At 50.0% G+C, this 24,920-nt stretch overlaps 1 pseudogene; it reads right to left on the bottom strand.

The window, feature by feature from the left end:
* Positions 1-15,075: 15,075 nt before the first annotated feature.
* LOC149337860 (uncharacterized) lies at positions 15,076-20,857 on the bottom strand (annotated as a pseudogene).
* Between the last annotated feature and the right edge of the window lie 4,063 nt (positions 20,858-24,920).

Below are 24,920 nucleotides of genomic sequence, written 5' to 3'. Positions count from 1 at the left end.
CTGCGCGGGGACGCACAGGCAGTCACTCGAGGCAGGACTTCGTACAAACGTTTATTCTCACATGGCAGGGGGGCCGGTCGTCGTCGTGGCAGCTGGGTCAGGTGGTCCTTTTGGCAGGGCTGGTCCAGGAGCAAGAGACCGCGAGCCTCTCCGGTCTCGCCTTATAAAGGCTTTCTTCTCGCCTCTCTCCCCCCGCCCCACCACTCGGGAAGAAGGGTTCCAGACTACCCGCGGTGAGCGGCGCGGGATTTGACTTGCCCGCGAGCAGACCCTACAACGGGTAATGCGCAAGAAAACTGGCGAACAAAGCTGTGCTCCTGAGCAAAACTGAATGGTGAGTGTGTTGCTAGTGTGCTACATTTTTTGTTGATATTAACATCTTGGTTCGAAGATTTTTCATTCCAAACTATTGATATTTTTCCTGTGACACTGTGCTGAGAGGTGATCGATTTCGAGAGAGCACAGAATTCAGTAGATTATTTCAATAGATACTGTGAAAACTTCTGCATATCAGCCTGTGTAGTTAGGTAGTATCATGAAATGTGTCTTTAGGTTAACTTGGGTATTCGTAGCCTGCTAAGTCCTCACGCACCTCTCTTTACTTGGCCGTCTGTTTGTGATGGTTTTACTCCTGGAAGTATGTACATTTACTTGTGCAAGGATTAATTCCTTGCTGCAAGTGCCATTTGGTGCCAACACCATGTGAAGGTGCTGCAATTTGTATATTGTGCTGCAAGTTTTTTTTTTTTTCAAATGCAGTCAGTGATTGAAAAAAAAGGTGAACTGAAAGAAGTGTGTATATGTATTGGGTCTTTTTTGTCTTCCTTCCAGCAAGGCAGCCTATTCCAGCATTGGCCCAGGTGGCAGGATTTCTGCTTTACATGTATACATGACTCTTCTTTTCGATGACACTATAGCAGAACCGAAGAGAAGACTGCCTTGAATGAGAAGCCAAGCAGTATCTTGAAAACGTGTCACTTTATTGATACCTAGCAGTTGTAGTATACTTAAGTGTCTAAAAATGCGATGCTTTGTGCATGAACAATATTTTTTTTCTGACCAAGCTGGGCATTTTGTTGCCCATCTGAAATTTGCTTGTATCGAGCTATACTTGCTGTTTTGGTCTCAGTCCCACTATGCTTGTGTAAATTTGTTCCTGACTGCTACTACTAGAGTTATTTTTCACCCCCATAGTGTGCATTGCTGTTCCAGCAAAAAAAAGGAGGATATGTGGATTTTAATGACTTTTATTCTCTATGTAAGAGACGACCATAGTTCCTGTGGCTTGTAGCGGGGTCTTATAACTTGTTAATGTTAATATCATACTATATGCAGCGTATTTTAGATTTTTTTCTTCTGGCCGTGCTAGTTGCCGTAAAGCCTATCTACTCCTTATGCACACTTATATGTGCTTTTTATTTCTAGTCCTGTGCTTGCTGAAATGTGATTCTGAATGGTAGTGCTTGTGTCATTATTTTAACCTCTGATCTGTGTGCATGTATTGCTCTTATAGCAAAAAAAGGCTCATTTGTGATTTAATAATCTTTATTGTTTTGAGTGAGACAAGCATAGTTCCTGTACGTTGTAGCAGTCAGACAACCTGTCTTATTTTAGTCATTCCACATGCAGCTTGACTGAAATGTTTATCTTGCCTTGTTGTTGTTGTTTATGTTGGCTAATTGCCTTGAAGGCCACCTACTACCTATGCACAGCTATATACCTCCTTTTATCTCTAGTTGCATGTTTGCTGAAATTTGATCCTGACAGATAGTGCTTATGTTATTATTTTAATCTCTAATCCGTGTAGTTGGGTTGTATTACTGTTATAGCAAGAAAGGGTCATTTGTGTTTTAAGAACATTGATTATTCTAAATAAGACAATAGTTCCTATGCCTTATTGCAGTCACATAATTTGCCTCATTTTAGCTATGCTACGTGCAGTGTGATCGAGATTTTTTCACCTCTGCTGCGTATGCTTGTATTGTTGTTTCAGCAAAAAAAAGTTGCATTTGTGTTTTTAGTTTGGTTTTTTGGCGTTTCACATCCCAAAGCGACCCAGGCTATAAGGGATGCCATGCATATTGGAGGGCTCCAGATAATTTCGACTACCTGGGGTCCTCTAGTGTGCACTGACATCGCACAGTACACTGGCCTCTCAACTTCTCGCCTCCTTCGAAATGGGACTGCCATGGCTGGGATCGAACCCGCGTCTTTTGGGTCAGCAGCCGAGCACCATATGACCAATGAGGCACTGAGTGGCATATTTGTGTTTTGTTGCGTTCATTATTTATAAGACAGTCATATAATATTTATGCCTTACGGTGTGCAGCTACTGTTTGTTTTAATGTCATGTCATGTTTTAATGTCAAGATAATCATCCCGAAGCCTGTTTAGACCTTACATGACTTATATGTGTATACCTGCTGTTTTAGCCGTATAGTTATTTTGCATCTCTCTATTTTGCAACTCTGCATCTGGGGTTGGCTTGGCTACTTATTGTATTGGAATCCTACTGCTTCAAGTTTGAAAACGTCATATTTTTGGCTCATAATAACCAGGATTTAGTCACAAATGAAAATTGGGTCACTGACCAAGTCGAAAGATGAAAAATGACGTTTCGGGTCCCATACGGGGCCCTTGTTCACAATAAGGCTGTCACAGAAGAAGGGATGGTTATATACGCTTCAGAATCTTCTGCAATCTTTTCACGTAAGTATGATGTAGCGTGCCCTGATTCTTGTTTAGCGTGTTGGCCGTTGTCTGGATGATTAGGGATTCTAGATGCAGTCTTGCAGATAGGTTTCTTTCCGTCGCCAAGATTTCCACCTCATCCCAGCCTATCTCGTGGCCAGTGGACAGCACGTGCTCTGCAACTGCATTTTTTGCTGCGCGCTTGTTTCTGACGTCGCCCTGGTGCTCCTTCATGCGCCGCTGGAAGTTCCCGGTTTCCCCAATGTAGACGGAGGGGCAGTCGCTGCAAGGTATCCGATAAACAACGCCAGGGAAATTGGCACGTGGTAGCGGGTCCTTCACGTTGACCACTTCGGCTCGCAGCTTGCTGGTTGGCACGTGTGCAATATGCACTCCGTGTTTACGGAAAATCCTAGAAAGGGCCTCGCTGATCTGACGCACGTAGGGAATCGCAGCACGTTTTATCTTTTTTGTCAGCTGTTGTGCTCCTCGTGTGTAGGTGGCTTTCTTGGTGACTTTGCTGGTAAAATTTCTAGGGTAGCCGTTTCGCTCAAGATCGTGCTGTATAAGCTTCATCTCGTTGCCAAGGCTGACCGGGTCCGAACAGATGCTTTTAGCACGGTTTACAAGTGACGCAACCACTGAACGCTTGTGAGCCGTAGGATGAGCGGAATCAAAATCCAGGTATCTCCCCGTGTGCGTTGCTTTTCGGAAGACGCTGAAGGCTAACCGATGCGCATCACGTTTGACGAGCACATCCAAGAACGGGATCATGCCGTTCGCTTCCTCTTCCAAAGTGAATTTTATGGATGGCTCTACGGCATTCAGGTGTTCAAGGAAGCTGTGAATATGCTGCTTGTTTAAAATGCAAAAGCAGTCATCAACATACCTCAGAAACACCTTTGGACGATGTGTGAACGAGTTCAGGGCTTTCTGTTCAATAGACTCCATTGTCAGGTTGGCAGCCGTGACTGAAATTGACGCTCCCATTGCGGTTCCGAAGATCTGCTTGTACACTGTGCCGTTGTAAGTAAAATACGTATTGGCTAAGCAGAAACGAAGCAATTCGCTAATCTCGCTGACGTTAAACGGCGTGCGATCGGGAAATGAGGGGTCGCTTTTTAGGAGCTCTTTGCAGGTTTCCACAGCAAGATCGACAGGGACACTTGTGAACAGGGAACGTACATCAAAGGACACCAGCACATCGCTTTCTTCGAGGACGATATCCTTGACTTTTTCAATAAAGTCTTGCGAATTCTTGATGTGCGTCGCTGTTTGTCCCATCAAAGGAGCCAACACTTTGTGCAGATAACCGGACAGACGGAAAAGAGGCGACCTGGTGAAATCCACGATTGGCCTTAGCGGAGTTCCACTTTTGTGAATTTTTGGCAAGCCATATATTGCGGGAGCGGATCCATTAGTGCAAAGAAGCCTGTAGTACAGCTTTCTTTGAGAAGGCGGAAGACCACTGAATATGTCAGACAGGATCACTTGCAAGCGGGACTGTATTTTCGACGTAGGGTCCTTAATGAGCTTACAGTAGGTTGTCGCGTCCTCGAGCATCTCTGACATTTTTGAGTGGTACGCAGACCGGTCAAGCTCAACCGTCACATTTCCTTTGTCTGCGGGCAGAATTGCAATATCCTCCTTCTTTCTCAGCGACTCCAGGGCCTTCCGTTCACCTTCGGAAAGAATGTGCTCACGGTGCTGTTTCCGCATTCCTTTAAGAACACCGATCGCATTCATTCTGACATCTTCTTGTACGTCTTTATCAAGAAGACTAATGGCTCTTTCCACAGCGCAAATCATCTTCCGCGTATCCGGCGGTTTCCCCTGATTGAAATTCAAGCCTCGGCTTAGCACCATTTCTTCGGCGGCACTCATGGTGTACGACGACAAGTTTTTAACCTTGAAGACTGGTCCTCTAGACTCGTTCCTTTTTTCCCCCAGCAAAGTGCATAGTTTGCTCCTTTGCGAAACTTCGTGCTTTTCTGTTGTGCGCCTCGCTTCTTGGTTGGCAGCTAGTTGTACCTCCGCGTAGATTTCTGGCATGCGGAACTCTAGTTGCCGCTTCGCAAAGAAAGCCTCCTGTTGTAGGCGCTTCAAGGTGCACTTACATTCATCGATGCGGGCTTGTACAAGCTGTCGCTCTGCCTTCGTCACGACGTGGCGTCCAAAGGCGGTGTTCACAGGTCGACGAAGCTTCAGTGATCTTGGGGTCACGTTGTTCGATTTGCACTCCAGGCTGAAGCGCAAGTGGGTGCTGAAGGCTGCTAGGCGTGCAGAGAGGCTTATGAAGCGCCTTATTCCTGTGACAGCTTGTTGACCAAATTGATGGCGAATATCTACATAGTCCAAGGTTCGACGGAACACCGTCTGGTCAGGGCGAAGCATGATTTATTCACAAATGAAAATTGGGTCACTGACCAAGTCGAAAGATGAAAAATGACGTTTCGGGTCCCATACGGGGCCCTTGTTCACAATAAGGCTGTCACAGAAGAAGGGATGGTTATATACGCTTCAGAATCTTCTGCAATCTTTTCACGTAAGTATGATGTAGCGTGCCCTGATTCTTGTTTAGCGTGTTGGCCGTTGTCTGGATGATTAGGGATTCTAGATGCAGTCTTGCAGATAGGTTTCTTTCCGTCGCCAAGATTTCCACCTCATCCCAGCCTATCTCGTGGCCAGTGGACAGCACGTGCTCTGCAACTGCATTTTTTGCTGCGCGCTTGTTTCTGACGTCGCCCTGGTGCTCCTTCATGCGCCGCTGGAAGTTCCCGGTTTCCCCAATGTAGACGGAGGGGCAGTCGCTGCAAGGTATCCGATAAACAACGCCGGAACCGCAATGGGAGCGTCAATTTCAGTCACGGCTGCCAACCTGACAATGGAGTCTATTGAACAGAAAGCCCTGAACTCGTTCACACATCGTCCAAAGGTGTTTCTGAGGTATGTTGATGACTGCTTTTGCATTTTAAACAAGCAGCATATTCACAGCTTCCTTGAACACCTGAATGCCGTAGAGCCATCCATAAAATTCACTTTGGAAGAGGAAGCGAACGGCATGATGCCGTTCTTGGATGTGCTCGTCAAACGTGATGCGCATCGGTTAGCCTTCAGCGTCTTCCGAAAAGCAACGCACACGGGGAGATACCTGGATTTTGATTCCGCTCATCCTACGGCTCACAAGCGTTCAGTGGTTGCGTCACTTGTAAACCGTGCTAAAAGCATCTGTTCGGACCCGGTCAGCCTTGGCAACGAGATGAAGCTTATACAGCACGATCTTGAGCGAAACGGCTACCCTAGAAATTTTACCAGCAAAGTCACCAAGAAAGCCACCTACACACGAGGAGCACAACAGCTGACAAAAAAGATAAAACGTGCTGCGATTCCCTACGTGCGTCAGATCAGCGAGGCCCTTTCTAGGATTTTCCGTAAACACGGAGTGCATATTGCACACGTGCCAACCAGCAAGCTGCGAGCCGAAGTGGTCAACGTGAAGGACCCGCTACCACGTGCCAATTTCCCTGGCGTTGTTTATCGGATACCTTGCAGCGACTGCCCCTCCGTCTACATTGGGGAAACCGGGAACTTCCAGCGGCGCATGAAGGAGCACCAGGGCGACGTCAGAAACATGCGCGCAGCAAAAAATGCAGTTGCAGAGCACGTGCTGTCCACTGGCCACGAGATAGGCTGGGATGAGGTGGAAATCTTGGCGACGGAAAGAAACCTATCTGCAAGACTGCATCTAGAATCCCTAATCATCCAGACAACGGCCAACACGCTAAACAAGAATCAGGGCATGCTACATCATACTTACGTGAAAAGATTGCAGAAGATTCTGAAGCGTATATAACCATCCCTTCTTCTGTGACAGCCTTATTGTGAACAAGGGCCCCGTATGGGACCCGAAACGTCATTTTTCATCTTTCGACTTGGTCAGTGACCCAATTTTCATTTGTGAATAAATCATGCTTCGCCCTGACCAGACGGAGTTCCGTCGAACCTTGGACTATATCATAATAACCAGACAAGCTAAACAAAATTAATGAAGCCTATTACACACATTGCGAAGGAAGGTCTATGTGCACACCATCCATGACCTTGCTCTCAATAATGAGAAATGCCTGAGAGGAGCTGTTAAAGCTGTGTTAGTGCTTCCTTTATGTGAGTTGTTCTGTTTCATGTGCTGTTATTAAAAAATAAAATTCAGCTGTGAATCAGCATTCAGCCTGATCATGCCCCATATATTTGAATAAAACTATTTTAGTCAAAGCCTTGTGTTTTAAATCACTGTGCAGCATAATCCAGGCCTGTGTTATAGCTTTGTGTCGTTTTTACTATAGCATCGCTCTCGGCCATATGCAATTGGCCGAAATGCCAGAAGCGGAAGCTGGTTCTGTTCTATGAGGCACTGCTTCTGCTTCTGGTATTTTGGTCAGTCGTGTGACCAGTAGCGACACTTTTGAAAAGGACACGAGGTTATATTGGGTCCTGGCCAAGGAAAAAATAAAAATAGTAACGTCCTAAGAAGGTCCTGCGCAGTCCTGCGAAGGTCCCAAAAATGTACTCGTCAGACATCCGAAGGACTTCTTTCGGCGTTTCACTTCGGATGTTTTCAGGATTTTTTCGGGACATCCGCGAGATGTGCGTAAAGTCCTGCCGCGGACTTCCCAAGCACGTCCTTAGGATGTAGGTGTGTTTTCTGGGTAGTAATTGGAATCAATAATGACAGCCTCAGGGCAAAACTTCCGCAGTATAATCAGGTGACGTTGACCAAAGCGGAACAAATCTGCAAAGCATTCGAAGCAGCAGCTCTTCAGAACGAATCATGGGGACAGAGAGAAAGACAGATCGATCCTGTGAAGGCGACTCAAAGAGGAGCAAGGCTGCAAAGCAAATCAAGGTGCTCGAAATGTGGCAGAGGACAAAAGCCCCGCAACTGTCCTGCTTACGGGATGACCTGTAGAACATGCCAGGGAACGAATCACTTGGCCGTATGCTGCAGGAAACCAGCGCAAGTAAGTGAATTGATAGGTAACTATGATGAAGAGTTCGTTATCTTGTCCATTAAAGTCTCTTTCCTTCCTTCCTTCGTTATCTTGGACGTCTGCGTGGACAGCGTGGCAAGTCAACGGGACTGGATGGTTGAGGAAAACGTTGGCAATGCAGCTGTTTTGTTGAAAGTTGACACGGGATCGCAAGCGAACCTATTGCCTTACTCCGTCTACAAGAACATCAAGCCTACGACAGCGCTCGAGCACAGCAGTTCCACCCTCCGATCTTACAGTGGATGCACAATCAAGCACTTGGGCGTTATCAACCAACGCGTGGCCATCGGCGAAGAAAAGTGTAGCTTGAAATTTTCCGTGGTCAAGAAAGGATGTCATGCGCTTCTTGGTCTTCAGGCAGCTGAATGGCTCGAGTTGGTTTCCCGAAAAGTAGATTCGATGATAACCAACAGCTCCGAGAAACTGCTAGAAGAATACAGCGACATTTTTCAAGGCACCGGGTGCGTCCAACGCCAGTACAAGATGGTGCTCCACGAAGGTTCCGTCCCAACCGTTCAAGCCGCTCGGCGTGTACCCTTGGCACTGCCGGAGCCCCTGCGCCACGAGCTGCAACGAATGGAAGAGACTGGCATCATAACAAAGGTTAACGAACCGACGGTCTGGGTGAGCCCTTTAGTCATTGTTAAAAAGAAATACGAAAAGCTAAGGCTATGCATGGATCCGAGAAAGATTAATGCGTGCATAAAGAGAGAGCATTACGAGATGCCGCGGAGGGAAGACATACAAGCAGAATTGGCAGGCGCGAAAGTTTTCAGCCGTCTAGACGCAAAAGCTGGCTTCCATCAAATCCCTCTTGACGATAAGATTTCGCTCCTTTGTACTTTCGCAACACCATTTGGAAGGTGCCGTTTCTTGAGGCTGACATTTGGCATCTCTTCCGCGTCCGAAGTCTTTCAGAAGCTACTGAGCGGAATCTTCGAGTCTCGGCCTGGTGTTCACGTTTACGTGGACGACATTTTGGTGTGAGGAACATCAAGGGATGAGCACGATCAACGCTTAAAATCTGTATTTGAAGCATCGAGGGGGGCCGCACTCGCACTAAATGCAGAAAAGTGTAATGTTGGAGTCGAAGAAATCGAATTTTTAGGCGACATAATTTCGGAAAAAGGTATAACGCCAAACCAAGCACTTGTCAAAAACATAACTGAAATACCTGTACCATCAGTCAAGAGGGGAGTGCAACGTCTACTCGGCGTAGCAAATTATTTTTCGAAATATATTCCTTCTCTGACACTAAAGACACCGGAGATGCGCAGTTTGATTAAGCATGACGCAGTTTTTGAATGGATCCCCAACCACGAACAAGAATGGCAAGAAATCTGCAAATGCCTGAGCGAAGAGCCACTGCTTGCAATCTTCGACCCTATCATAGAAGCAAAATTGGCGTCAGACGCGTCACGGAATGGTTTGGGCTCGGCCCTACTGCAGCTTCACGGAGATTACTGGCGCCCCGTGGGATGCGCGTCACGAACGCTCATTTAAGTTGAGCAACGTTAATCACAAATCGAGAAAGAAGCCTTGGCGGTGGCATTCGCCTGTCGGAAATTTCACTACTTCATCTATGGGCGACAGACGGACCATCGACCACTGCTTGCAATCGCTGAAAAATCAATAGGGCAGATGCCACCCAGACTTCAGAGGTTCTTTCTGCGATTGCTGAAGTACGATTTCACGTTCCAGGAAAACGGCTCCTTCCGGCCGACATGCTGTCACAAGCCGCAGCCGCGACTACAGAAGATGACGCAGCAGGTGAAGGTGACATCGATCGTAATCCGTGCTGTGAGTACGGTGGGTGCTCTCGTAAGCGCCACTAATAACGACCCGTACCTATGTGAAGTAAAAGAAAGTATCTATGCTGGAACAAGCATACAAGGAGAGCTAAAACCTTTTGCCAGCGATATTTCTGTAGGGAAAGACACCGTGCTAAAAGGCAGAAAAAGTGATAGTGCCTGCACCTATGCGAAGAGAGATGCTGGAACGCATTCATGAAGGCCACATGGGCATCAATAAATGTAAAGTGCGGGCACGAAGATTGGTGTTCTGGCCGGGTTAGACAGCTCAAATTACTGCTGACTCAAAAATGCTCGGTGTGCAGACGTCACGCGTACAGCCAACCTGCGGAACCACTACTTATGAGGCCGGTACCACACCATCCGTGTATAGGGTTGGCGTCGACATATTCCAGTGCGGGGGAAAATCTTATCTGTGTACGACGCCCTCTCAAATTTTCCGGAAGTCCAGGAGCTCAACGACACGTCGTCGGCGACAGTCATCACAAAACTGGGGGCCATATTTGCAAGATATGGAATCCCGGTCGAGGTGTGCACCGACAATGGGCCCCAGTTCGCCAGTCGAGACTTCCGCCTTTTCGCAAGCAAGTACGACTTCCGTCATGTGACGTCTAGTCCACACTTGCCCCGTTCCAACGGTTTAGCAGAGAAGGAGTACAGATAATCAAACGGATTTTGAAGAAAACCAAGGAAGCGAGTGATGATTTTTTATTGCGAAAGCAATACTACTCACAAGAACGGGGGCTTTCGCGTAGCGGCTGCCACTCTGCAAGTTTGACCTTTAGAATGACCCCTGACGTCACACCATGTCTATTGACGTCAAAGCGTGACGTCATACTAGGAGCGAGAGACGGGCTACCAACTCGGCTCGTCGCGTAACGGCGGCCGCTTGGCAGGGCGCGCCGCGCTCCTCCCGCTAGAGGCGCTAGTGACGTTATAGCGTGACGTCATACCAGGAGCGAGATATGGGCTACCAACTCGGCTCGTCGGGTATCGGCGGCCGCCTGGCACGGTGCGCCGCACTCCTCCCGCTAGAGGCGCTAGTGTCATTATGGCGTGACGTCATACCAGGAGCGAGATATGGGCTACCAACTCGGCTCATCGGGTAACGGCGGCCGCTTGGGACGGTGCGCCGCACTCCTCCCGCTAGAGGCACTAGTGACGTTATAGCGTGATGTCATACCAGGAGCGAGAGATGGGATACCAACTCGGCTCGTCGGGTATCGGCGGCCGCTTGGCACGGTGCGCCGCACTCCTCCCGCTAGAGGCACTAGTGGCGTTATGGCGTGACGTCATACCAGGAGCGAGATATGGGCTACCAACTCGGCTCGTCGGGTATCGGCGGCCGCTTGGCACGGTGCGCCGCACTCCTCCCGCTAGAGGCACTAGTGTCGTTATGGCGTGATGTCATACAAGGAGCGAGAGATGGGATACCAACTCGGCTCATCGGGTAACGGCGGCCGCTTGGGACTGTGCGCCGCACTCCTCCCGCTAGAGGCACTAGTGACGTTATAGCGTGATGTCATACCAGGAGCGAGATATGGGCTACCAACTCGGCTCGTCGGGTATCGGCGGCCGCTTGGCACGGTGCGCCGCACTCCTCCCGCTAGAGGCACTAGTGACGTTATAGCGTGATGTCATACCAGGAGCGAGAGATGGGATACCAACTCGGCTCGTCGGGTATCGGCGGCCGCTTGGCACGGTGCGCCGCACTCCTCCCGCTAGAGGCACTAGTGACGTTATAGCGTGATGTCATACCAGGAGCGAGAGATGGGATACCAACTCGGCTCGTCGGGTATCGGCGGCCGCTTGGCACGGTGCGCCGCACTCCTCCCGCTAGAGGCACTAGTGACGTTATAGCGTGATGTCATACCAGGAGCGAGATATGGGCTACCAACTCGGCTCGTCGGGTATCGGCGGTCGCTTGGCACGGTGCGCCGCACTCCTCCCGCTAGAGGCACTAGTGACGTTATAGCGTGATGTCATACCAGGAGCGAGAGATGGGATACCAACTCGGCTCGTCGGGTATCGGCGGCCGCTTGGCACGGTGCGCCGCACTCCTCCCGCTAGAGGCACTAGTGACGTTATGGCGTGACGTCATACCAGGAGCGAGATATGGGCTACCAACTCGGCTCGTCGGGTATCGGCGGCCGCTTGGCACGGTGCGCCGCACTCCTCCCGCTAGAGGCACTAGTGACGTTATAGCGTGATGTCATACCAGGAGCGAGAGATGGGATACCAACTCGGCTCGTCGGGTAACGGCGGCCGCTTGGGACGGTGCGCCGCACTCCTCCCGCTAGAGGCACTAGTGACGTTATAGCGCGTGATGTCATACCAGGAGCGAGAGATGGGCTACCAACTCGGCTCGTCGGGTAACGGCAGCTGCTTGGGACGGTGTGCCGCACTCCTCCCGCTAGAGGCGCTAGTGTCGTTGTAGCGTGATGTCATACCAGGAGCGAGAGATGGGCTACCAACTCGGCTCGTCGGGTATCGGCGGCCGCTTGGCACGGTGTGCCGCACTCCTCCCGCTAGAGGCGCTAGTGTCGTTGTAGCGTGATGTCATACCAGGAGCGACAGATGGGCTACCAACTCGGCTCGTCGGGTATCGGCGGCCGCTTGGCACGGTGCGCCGCACTCCTCCCGCTAGAGGCGCTAGTGTCGTTGTAGCGTGATGTCATACCAGGAGCGAGAGATGGGCAACCAACTCGGCTCGTCGGGTAACGGCAGCTGCTTAGGACGGTGCGCCGCACTCCTCCCGCTAGAGGCACTAGTGACGTTATAGCGCGTGATGTCATACCAGGAGCGAGAGATGGGCTACCAACTCGGCTCGTCGGGTAACGGCAGCTGCTTGGGACGGTGCGCCGCACTCCTCCCGCTAGAGGCACTAGTGACGTTGTAGCGCGTGATGTCATACCAGGAGCGAGAGATGGGCTACCAACTCGGCTCGTCGGGTATCGGCGGCCGCTTGGCACGGTGTGCCGCACTCCTCCCGCTAGAGGCGCTAGTGTCGTTGTAGCGTGAAGTCATACCAGGAGCGAGATATGGGCTACCAACTCGGCTCGTCGGGTAACGGCAGCTGCTTAGGACGGTGCGCCGCACTCCTCCCGCTAGAGGCACTAGTGACGTTATAGCGCGTGATGTCATACCAGGAGCGAGAGATGGGCTACCAACTCGGCTCGTCGGGTATCGGCGGCCGCTTGGCACGGTGTGCCGCACTCCTCCCGCTAGAGGCGCTAGTGTCGTTGTAGCGTGATGTCATACCAGGAGCGACAGATGGGCTACCAACTCGGCTCGTCGGGTATCGGCGGCCGCTTGGCACGGTGCGCCGCACTCCTCCCGCTAGAGGCGCTAGTGTCGTTGTAGCGTGATGTCATACCAGGAGCGAGAGATGGGCAACCAACTCGGTTCGTCGGGTAACGGCAGCTGCTTAGGACGGTGCGCCGCACTCCTCCCGCTAGAGGCACTAGTGACGTTATAGCGCGTGATGTCATACCAGGAGCGAGAGATGGGCTACCAACTCGGCTCGTCGGGTAACGGCAGCTGCTTGGGACGGTGCGCCGCACTCCTCCCGCTAGAGGCACTAGTGACGTTGTAGCGCGTGATGTCATACCAGGAGCGAGAGATGGGCTACCAACTCGGCTCGTCGGGTATCGGCGGCCGCTTGGCACGGTGTGCCGCACTCCTCCCGCTAGAGGCGCTAGTGTCGTTGTAGCGTGAAGTCATACCAGGAGCGAGATATGGGCTACCAACTCGGCTCGTCGGGTAACGGCAGCTGCTTGGGACGGTGCGCCGCACTCCTCCCGCTAGAGGCACTAGTGACGTTATAGCGCGTGATGTCATACCAGGAGCGAGAGATGGGCTACCAACTCGGCTCGTCGGGTATCGGCGGCCGCTTGGCACGGTGTGCCGCACTCCTCCCGCTAGAGGGGCTAGTGTCGTTGTAGCGTGATGTCATACCAGGAGCGAGAGATGGGCTACCAACTCGGTTCGTCGGGTATTGGCGGCCGCTTGGCACGGTGCGCCGCGCTCTTCCCACTAGAGGCTCTGCATATGCAGTATAAAACACCTGGTTTCGCAACCTACCAGGCTTAACCAAAGCTAAGCTCCTGCCAATTTTTTTATTGCGAAAGCAATACAACTTGCACTTTCACGCCTTTGTTGTGCCGCGGCGGTGACCGCCATTGACCTTCATTTGACCTTGATTGCATTAGATTGGATTGGATTGGATTAGATTAGATTGGATTGGATTGGAGTTGAGTTGAGTGGAGTGGATTTGATTGAATTGAATTGGATTAGATTAGATTAGACTATATTAGATTAGATTACATTGGGTTGTATTGGATTGGATTTGATTGTATAACCGATGCATCACCACAAGTCTAACCACAAGCACCACCACCAGCTACACCACCAGCTGAACCATGGCGTAGGTACGGATATTGCTTTCGCAATTACCGGGCTTAACCAAGCTAAGCCACAGCGAATTTTTTCTTGCTTTCTTGAGTTACAGGTCGACCCCTCTAGAAGACGGCCGGTCTCCGGGAGAGCTGTTACAAGGAAGACGGCTGAGAACAACTTTGTCAGACTTCAAAGACCAAACCAAGACGGTAGGGCAGAAGCATATTCAGACTGATCATTCACGAGGCCCACTTTCACCCCTTGAAAAACGCCAAATTGTCAGGTTCAAGAAAAAAAACATGGTCGCACAAAGCGAAAGTTATCGCCACGACGCTCCCGAGGTCGTACAAGATCTTAACCGAAAGAGAAAAGGTTCTTAGGCGGAACCGGCAAGCGAGCCTTTCAATCCGGAGATGCTTGACTAGGATGTCGCCGACGAAGCTAATCACCGGACCACACCACCCGCACCAGTTCTTGAAACTTGGATTACCACTGCAACACCAGCGTCCACTCCTCCCCCGAGACGACCCATTAGGCCTCCCCAGCGCCTGCAGTAACTTTAACCAAGTAACCTGAAGTAATGAGTTTTTTTGTCGTTTTTTTTTTTCAGACAAAAAAGATGTATGGCGTTACGATAAGACGTGCGCCAGCCTCAGCTGCGTCCCTCGTGCAACTCGGCACAAGACGCGCCCTTTTACCTTTTCCCTCGCCAGTCGGGCTGGCCGGGGCCTAAAGTATAACCGAGCACGGGCTGCGGCATTCGCCTTCCTGATGTCCGCTCGTCATTGCACCACTCACGGAACTGTACACTCATCAAGCCCGTTATATCATGACGTAATCGGTTACTTCTTTATAAGCACAACCTTAACTAAATATTAACTGCATTAGTTAATTTTGTTGTCTAACTCACGTAGAGGATTCCAACTATCTAATTCGTTTTATTATGCCTCATTAATTATAATGACTGAGTTAAAAGCGATTAAACATAGTCATGCCACTGCCGTAAAATACCGAGCAAGCGCCCACCTCCTACTCGAGAGATAACTGAACCAAAATAAGGGAGGGGGGGGGGGGCGGCCCTTTCTCGGTTCCGCACCTATATTCAAGTTGGCGAAAACTGCTTTTTTTTATAACGGCATCTTTTTATTCCCTCCCAAATTGGATTCCACGGAAGCTGAGCCGAAAGCGAGGTTCGGCTCGTCTTCAGGGACCAGGGCGCCGATCGTGCAGTTCGCTGTTCTCACACCCGTCGAGCGCGTTCGTGTTGCCGCAGCCCATGAACGAGCGTGCTACGAATGGCAGCCCACGCCTCAGATGTCCTGCCGTGATGCTTTCCGCTGGTTTCCCTTCGGCGTTCTCTATGTTTCGTAGAACACAGTTTTCCGTGCTCGAGGACCGATTCCCCGCTTTTGCGGGAAAATTTGGACCGATCTTCGAGGAGGGTGCCCCGCCAGCCGCCCCTCCCTGGAGAGCGTCGCTCAACACCGGAGCCCTCGAGTGGCGAGCGGGAAGGCGGCTGAGACCGGGGGAGCGACGAGACAACCACGAAAGCGTCAGTCGCAAAACTCGCTTCAGCATAAAGGCCTCCCAGGCCCTCCGAAGAGTGACCTTGAACGGCTTGTTCCAGAACACGTTAGCAGGTTGAAGAAGACTTGCCCGTACACAGTGTCGCATTCCTGAACCGCGTCTTTTGCGGATTGGGTATAGGCGCCTGATCCAACACGAGGAGACGCCGCACGTCGTCAGTATTTGGGCCCCATATCTTCGTCAGCCACTCCTTCTCTGACGTCCTCCAGCCGCTCTTTGAAGCGGTCACACGGAAATTCGCTAAAGATTGCATTTAGCAAGAGCTGATAATGGATCACACTATTATCCTGGTGGAAAAATAGCAAGCCAGGGCCCTCGTTGGAATTTTTCCGCTTGACTGGATGAAGAAGGCCGGAAGCTCGTGCCCAGAGCCACAGGGTGCTAATGCCTGGCGGAGCCGGTGTTGGCGATTCAGACAGTACTTTCCCCCACTAGGTTGTTAGTCCGGTTCACCGGAGTCTCCATTCGAACCATGGTTCGTGGTCCATATTCGCAGTGTTGCAGAGAGTCAAGTCGTGGAGAGCCGATAGCAACATGGGATGCTCTCCTCTCCTCCACGCAGTCTCTGGGTTTTTTCTCGCTGTCATTCGCTGAAACACCGAACCGTGCCTTCCACCTCTTAAAATACATGCTGGAGGCCACAAAGTTACCAAGCTGCAGGTTATTCGCTGACCTCAAAGCATCGCAGGAGAGTTGAAATCTGGGTTAGTTGGTACATACTTAAGAAAAAAGCAGCCAAAAAGACGGGGACAAAGGAGAGACGAGGCACACACAACGACTGGACTATCAAGTGTGCTTTATTGAAAAGCAACCAGTCTCCCAGGAAACCTAACAGACCATGCGCAGCTCAACGGCAACGCAAAACCAGCACAAAACACCGCGATGCTCGTAAGATAGTCAAGCTGCAGTGTCAACGGGACAGGTAACCTATTTCTTTCTGCATCAACATGATAGACCTGAGCATAGTGGTGTTCTGGGCCAGTTGGTAAAGCATGTTTAAGGGAGGCGTAGAGCGAAAAAAGACAGGGACGAGAGAGACACAAGACACAGGACCAGAGCTAACTTACAACTGAAAAATATGAAGCGAATTTCCGAGCTCGAGGAACCAAACGCGCATGCCCAGCAACAACAGTTCTTCAATGTCTATTGAGAAGCCACTGTTCGCACCCCGCAGGTCATGACGAACAGTGGCTTCTCCATAGACATTGAAGAACTGTTCTATTCAGTGCCACATGATGAACTTCTTACTGCAGTTCGTGAAAGCATTGACTTGTCTGGAAGTGTGGCTTTCAGCAACAGTTGCGGTTTAACGGTGGAGGCTTTTTTGGAACTGCTCACGTTTTACTTGTCCTCCACGATTGTTAGCTTTCAGGAGAAGTTTTTTGTCCAGAAACGAGGCATTTGTATTGGTTCTAGTGTAGCGCCTGTTTTATGCGAAATCTTTTTGGCTAAACTTGGCCGTGAGCTTAATCAGATTGTGAGGAATGAAAGCGTGGTTCACGTTTTTAGGTATGTCGACACTTCCTGGCCCTTTTACAACTAAGGGAAGACAACCTTGCGCTTATTTTTGATTCGCCCTGGAGCGGTTTCGTGCCGTATCCAAGACCATGAATTTTACTTTTGAATTGCCACATAATGACTCCTTACAGTTTTTAGATCTAAGGTTGCATTTTAACGTGACAAGCCACATTTGTTGGGCCTATATGCCACGCTCGAAAAAAGCACCGTTACCTTTTCATTCCTCACATTCAAAACTTGTCAAACGTGGCATTGCTTCTCTGTCTTTCAGATCCGCGCTTTCCAAGTCGTGTCCCCACAAAGTGGAGCTGAGTTTCGATCTGCAGGCCACACGCCTCAGGAATGCAGGCTACCCTGCGTCGTTGCTCACTGCTGTTGTTGAGGGTTTGCTTAAGAAGTTGCGAAACCAAAAAAACAAACCTGATTCCAGCAATGGAATAGAACACGAGAATAAGGAAAAGAAATACGAGGTGGTACCCTACATTCACCACGTATCTCATAACTTGAAAAGGATAGCGGGAAAGTTTGGTGTGGACGTCGTCTTCACGGCTCCTCGCAAATTGTCGAGCCTTTGTGCACTTTCAAGTCGAAGTCAGAAGAAACCGGCTTGCAGTGTTAATCATGTTACTAAGTTTGTTGAGTGCAAAGTAGGTGTTGTGTACGAGATCCCTTTAAGCTGTGGCCGTGTTTATATAGGGCAAAGCGGTCGTTGCCTCAATAATCGCCTAAGAGAACACGCTAGGTCCATCAGATCAGACAGAAGTAAGAATCTGCCTAAGCATTGCTCTAGTTGCGGTTGTCATCCGCTTTTCGGGAAAACTAAAGTTCCTGGTCGCTCTAAAGAACAGCTAGCAAGGGAGGTTCTTGAGGCTTCATTCATTCATAAGCTGGGAAGAGATAAGTGCATCAGTGAAACGTCGGTAGTTCTGCTTCGAAAGGAATCCATCTGTCTAAACTTTAAGTAGTCGCTTTCGCGTCACCGCTCGTAGGTTTGGCACGGGGCTGTCCAGCTCTCGTCATGGTGATTAGGTCGTGTTCTAGTTGTGCTAGGTCAGGTTTATCTTTCCGCTTCATCTAATCAGTTGTTGCTGGGCATGCGCGTTTGGTTCCTCGAGCTCGGGAATCCGCTTCATATTTTTCAGTTGTAAGTTAGCTCTGGTCCTGTGTCTTGTGTCTCTCTCGTCCCTGTCTTTTTTCGCGCTGCGCCTCCCTTAAACAAACGTGATAGAAGCCGTGCTAACACAGTTATCTCCATGATTGCTAATGTGAAATGCTTCGAGGATTTCCCGCTCAACCTTACCCTTGCCTCTACCGAGAAAAGTGACATTGGAAAACAACGGGTAGCACCCGCAATCGCGGCAATGGCGAGGAAAGTTTGCTCCGTCAGCCGGAGTCAGAAGAGAGTTATGGTGCTCTCGTAGCCTTTCATTTATACACCGGCCAGTTTGGCCGATGTAAACTTTTTCGCATGTCAGCGGAATCTTATAAACCACCCGTGTCGCACAAGGAACATAGCAGTTTTGATGCCGCGTCGAACAAACAGGGGCTCTAGTTCTGCCACGCGCGACACGTGAACAAATGCTTGAAAGTTTGCAAGGAGCAGAAAAGACAACATTGACACCTTGTCTTGCAGCAACTTTTTTGATGTTATGGGAAGCCCCATGCACCTAAGACATCACCTCAAATTCTTTCAGCCCCAGTAGGGTCAGCCACCTTTTCGTCACGACTCTTAATTCTTTGCAGCAACGACTCTGCCACAGCATTCAAAAGCGGTTTTGGGAAACCGGCCTGGTTATCGAAACTTGACTTCATGCTGTGGTGGCAACTCTTCTGCAGAGCATTGCGAAAGCAGCTCATGGCAATCTCTCTCTTGACGACTTTTGAGTGCGCAGACGAGTACGGTAACAACGCCTTCTTACTCCTAGGTAAAAAACAGCAGCATACATGGCCATCGTCACGAATAGTTAGTTGTAGTTCTAAAAAACGAATCAAAGCGTCGTCAGAAAGCAGTCTGTTGCTGACGGCGCGTCCAGCAACCTCTTTGGGGCTCCGGAAATTCAAAAAGCGCGTCGTCCACTTCTTCGCTGAAAACAGGGGCTCCTTTCGCTAACTTGCGCCGTAGCTTAGCCTTTCCGAAGTTCTGTTGCAGATGAACTTCGTAGTTCTTGTCCCAATCGCGTGCTCTCTTGCGGTCCAGCTCTCGTGATGTGCGATGCACATTCTTCCCATTCAACCTGTGCCACTCGATGACCTACGAATGATGACCTACGTACGATTACCTACGATGACCTACGTACGAATGCATAGCACTCGCAGAAACACGACTGTTCTCGACGCCGTCAACCAACAAAATGCCGGACGAGGCAGCTCTCGTGGTTCTGATTTACTATTGGACTGGATCGACTTGGATTAACTTCGATCGACAAACTTCTCGCTACAAATCAAAACTTTCAGAAAGATACTTCTTTTCGGGACAGACTGACGGCTGAGCAAAAAGCTAAGCATGGTGGCATTTGCCACAATGCTCAATTGCCCCGTTTGAAAGGGAGCGCTCCCATCCATCCATTCATCCACCCTCTCACCCACCCACCCACTTATCCACCCACCCATCCATCCATCCATCCATCCATCCATCCATCCATCCATCCATCCATCCATCCATCCATCCATCCATCCATCCCTCCACCCACCCACCCACCCACCCATCCATTCATCCACCCACCCACCCACTTATCCACTCATCCATTCATCCACACATCCATCCATCCATCCACCCACCCACCTTTCCACCCATCCATCCATTCATCCACCCGCCCACCCACTCATCCACCCATCCATCGATCCACCCACCCACCCATCCAACCATCCATCCATTCATCCACGCTCTCACCCGCCCACCCACTTATCCACCCACCTACCCATCCATCCATCCATCCATCCATCCATCCATCCATCCATCCATCCATCCATCCATCCATCCATCCATCCATCCATCCATCCATCCACCCATCCATCCATTCATCCACCCGCCCACCCACTTATCCACTCATCCATCCATCCACACATCCATCCATCCATCCATCCATCCATCCATCCATCCATCCATCCATCCATCCATCCATCCATCCATCCATCCATCCATCCATCCATCCATCCATTCATCCACCCGCCCACCCACTTATCCACCCACCCACCCATCCATCCATTCATCCACCCGCCCACCCACTTACCCACCCATCCATCCACCCAATCACCCATCCATCCATCCATCCATCCATCCATCCACCCGCCCACCCACTTATCCACCCAGCCATCCAATCAACCCACCCACCCACCCACTCACCCACCCACCCACCCATCGATCCAGTAAAATGTGAAATTTGTGGATAAAAGGGAGGGGGCGCTTACACGAGTGGGGGCGCTTTCTCGGTATTTTACGCTAGTTAATAATTACGTCACAATTACGTTATTATTACTTTTTTGTGTTCTCTGCCACTACCCTCCAACCTGTATGTAGCCCCTCCTTATGTAATGCCTTCGGGCCTTTAAGGGAGAAATAAATGAAATCAGTGATGTCATCAGTCACCAGTTCCATATACTAATGACGTCAGCAGTTGGTTTGCTACATCGATTTACTAAGGAGGCAGCCATCTTGAATTCTTCGGATTGAGAAAATTTCACGTCGAAGGTAGGTGGTAGCAGACCCCAAGAAATCATGAAACGTGATAGATAAGAGCTCACGCTCTTTAAAAAAAAGGAGTGCGGCACAAACCTACGCAAAAGGCCTCGTACCACTGACGCCATCGTGTCATTCATTGCAAAGCAGAGTATGGCAATCACCTTGAATTCAGTGTCTGGCTGCCTAGGGAATTTCTAAGTGTGCTTAACTTCTTGCGCAAACGATGACACACCACCCAGTTTGCCACATGTGACAATGCCCATGAGAAAAAAGAATATTATACACCACATAGCATGTGCAGCGGTGGAAATGGCCAATAGCATTTTGGAGCAGGCTTTGTAGCAAGCCTAAATTCTATTAGGCGAGTTTTCCAGAGTTTTGTGCCGGGGGATGATACGAAGAGAAGGTAAAAATACAAATGTGGAGTGTGTTAACTGTGCCAAGGTTTCAAAAACTCCTGGCGGCACAAAGAATAATTGTGCAGCGTCTTAGGAAGCCGTCTTGAGAAGATCCGCATATTTTTTAAATGCACTTAGTTCGCTAATGGTTGAGCACCTAGATTTTTAGTTATTGAGCGCCTAGCAAGTTAGGTTTTAAGACTTGCGGCTGCGCTTCGGCTGCGGTTCATGAACGACCATGTGTATGATAAGTCTCCTTTTCCGTGGAGTTCCGCACACTCGAAGCTCGTCAAGAGAAATGTTCTTCTTTAGTTCTTGACTCTCGACGAGTCATGCCGGCACGTTACTGAAGAAAGATGGACATGTTTGGAAGCGGCGGGCTATTCGAAACACGTGATAGCTTCAGTTGCTGCGAAAGGAAGGGTCATGCTGGAGCGTTGAGGACAGGAGAAGAAAAAAACTTCAGGGAGCACTTCGGCTCTCTAAAGTGCTGCAAGGCGAAAGCGTTTCCTGGCGCACTGTTTATTTTTCTTATTTTATGATTGTTTCTTTTCTCACTTTTATTATTTTTATTTCCTTCCTTATTTTTGTTTTTATTTCTTTTATTTTATTCATGAAACCCATGCATTCACTAGATGAGCATTTATTCATGCCCAAACCTTCGTGGCGGAGTGGTCGCGTCTCCACTTCAAATGCCGAAGGCCCCGGTTCGATTCCAGTCTCGACACAGTTTTTATTTATTGTAGTGACGCCGAAACGCGGACAAATCTGGCGACAGCGTCTGCTAACGACACTATGAGGCATTAAAGGCTTTAAAAGGTCGAGGGACACGCTAGCTGCGATGTCCTGCATAAGTGTGTCATATAGTCTCAAGAAGGCCGGCCAGTGGTCACGCGCGACTTGTGTTCACAACCTGTTTGGTTTGTAGTTTATGGTTGATGGGGGTTCAGCGTCCCAAAGCAACTCAGACTATGGGGGAAGCCTTAGTGAAGGGCCCCGGAAATTTCGACCTCACGGGGTTCATTAACATGCATTGACAACAGACAATAGACGGGCCTCTAGAATTTCGCCTCTATCCAAATTCGACCGCCGGTACTGAACCCGCGTCTTTCGGGACACCAGCCGAGCGCCATAACCACTGAGCTACCGCGGCGGCTCTGTTCGCAAGCTGTTGTGTTCAGCGCACCTAAATGATGGAGCTTGTGCAAGATGTCGAGAAGGGAAAGCCCGGCTGTACTATCAGAGGCCAGCAGGGAGCGGAGCGCACAATTCCCCTGTCATGTTGGGCGGGCAGGGCAGATGTAGGCCTCAAACAGCGCACTGAGAACAAGGTGGCGCTGACGGGCATTCGGCGATACATTGCGAAGTGCGTGGCCACCTTAATTGCCGACCACTTAGGGCCCCGTTCTGCATAAAATCCGGCAGCGGCCGGTGGTATTCAGAGAGGTCACGTGACCCTGCGGCGTCATCGCAGCCCACCGGATGGCAGGTGGAGAGCAACCTGCGTCGCACAAGGCCCACCACTGGAAGCACCTGCCATCGAGGGGGAAAGTGGCGCATGACTCCCAGGGAATGCAGAGCATGAAATTACCTTCAGCATTTACGGGGGTTAACGCCTTAAGGCGGAGCTTAAATGTCCTCTCCACAGCGCCAGCTAACAAGAGAGATCGTTCAAGTTTTCGAGATTGCACGAACTAGAACGAGGTGGGTCAGCGGGCCGTCAATAACTTCACCTGGGAAGGAACTTGAATTTTTGGCGCGAACAGCTGACGCTGGCACGGGTTGTGTGTTCTGATGACGTTGTTGTCATCGTTCTTTTTCTTTTGCATTTATGGACAAGTGGATTTTTGCTTCTGATCATGCAGTAAACCCTAGTTGAAAGTTAGCGCTTGTCTTCTCGTTCGTCCTGTCTTCTTTCGTGCGCTATTATTTCTTTTATGCGAAGCATATTACTAGAGCTACACTACAGCCCGTCGAGCGCGGCGGTGGAGCTACCATTGACCTTTAGCGTGACCACGTGACACCATGACGTCACAGCAGAGGAGAGATGGGCTGCCGGCTCGCGCGGTCGGCCGCGGCGGTGGAGGCTCCACATCAGAGGCGCGGCGGCTGACCACGTGACAACATGACGTCACAGCAGAGGAGAGATGGGCTGCCGGCTCGCGCGGTCGGCCGCGGCGGTGGAGGCTCCACATCAGAGGCGCTGCAGCTGACCACGTGACGCTACAGCAGCGGTATAAAGCTGAGCTTGCCTCGCTCTCCGGGCACTTACGAGGCGGCCAGGTGTTGGGATGCCGCCTAGAAGCAGGGCTGATTTGAACGAGAAGCGAAAGCTTCAGCGTGCCACAGAGACCGATGAAGAGCGGGATGAACGTCTGGCTAAGCGGCGTGCTCAATATGCGGCTCGGCGACAACGTTCTACAAAAGGAAAGCCATGTATTACCAAGCCTAGCCATCAATATGCCTCGAATCTGACCTTAGCTAAGCCTCAGCCATTTTTTTAGGTATGAATCCCCCACACGCTCAACCTTTTTCTCTTCCCTGAAACACGTCGTGTACTATACACTAACAGGGTGGTTCACCTAAGAATTCACGCGATTTTCAAAATTGGCTTCTTGAATTAGGACAGCGCTTTTTTTAGGCTCTAGCATTGTCAGCGGTGTAGCACATTAAAATAAGCTAAGACGTGCTAACTAGTAGGATAGTTAATTAATATTGTACAGTTAGCGTTTAACTATTATTGTTAAGCTCTGTAATTGTTGAGAGGCGTGTAGCCCTCCGTAGCCAATATCCATATCAGTTGTTAGAATTTCGAAAACAAAGTTACCCTCAGCGCCGTGGCCCAACAAATTTTGGCTACATCGCGCCAGGATACATGCGCTTTCGAGAAGCGTGCAGGCAAAGCAACGTCTCCAGTGCACGCAACTCATCGGTATAGCCAATATTTGTTCGGCCACAGCGCCGAGGTTAACCGCGTTTTGGAAAATCTAAAAAAATCATATGGATATTACTTACGGTGGGCTGCACGCCTCTCAATGAGCCTGATAGTAATAGCTGAAAAGTTAAATAGTCAATATTAAGCAGCCTGCTAGTTAGCACGTGTTAGCTGTATTCTGCTCTACTATGACATGTTTACGTAAAAAAACGTACTGGCGCTAAAAGACGGAGACCACACACACAAGACAGGACTGGCGGCAACTTCCAACTAAGTTTATTCGTGGAAAAAAACCGCTTAATAACCACACGAGCAGGCAGAAAGATAAAGCAAAACAGATACAAGGGGTGATTTAACAAAGGCACACGTGCCAAAAGGACCAAAGCTCCGTCTTTTAGCGCCAGTACGCTTTTTGCGCAAACATGTCATGCTACAACCAACCAGCTCAAATCAAAGTATTGCTGCTCTACTGCACCGCTGACAATGCTATGTCAAAAAAAGCACTCTTGGAACTCAGCAGTCTTACTCTTAAAAATTGCGCAAAATCTTTGGTTAAACACCCTACACAGCACCGCAACTCCAGAAGGCCCCTCAGTGGCGCTGACTGATTCTCCCCTTGGAGTGTGAGGTCGCCTTGGGAGCAACAATCGGATTAACCGCCATTGACCTCCTGTGAGGGGCTGTACTTTTTTGGAGCACTGCTTTTACCAGGAGTGGCTGTACAAATTGTAGGCTTTAAAATCCCGAAGGGAGTTCAATTTGGGCTTCTTCAACGGGCGCTGACTCCATTGCAACGCGACCGGGGATGAGCAGGTGAACGCTGCGCGGCGGGTGCTCGTTCCGGAAGGGACGCGC

Source organism: Amblyomma mixtum, chromosome 7 (assembly GCF_055824585.1).
Source record: "Amblyomma mixtum isolate Tamu chromosome 7, ASM5582458v1, whole genome shotgun sequence".
Taxonomy (NCBI): domain Eukaryota; kingdom Metazoa; phylum Arthropoda; class Arachnida; order Ixodida; family Ixodidae; genus Amblyomma; species Amblyomma mixtum.
This window is presented reverse-complemented; position numbering and strand designations above follow the sequence as displayed.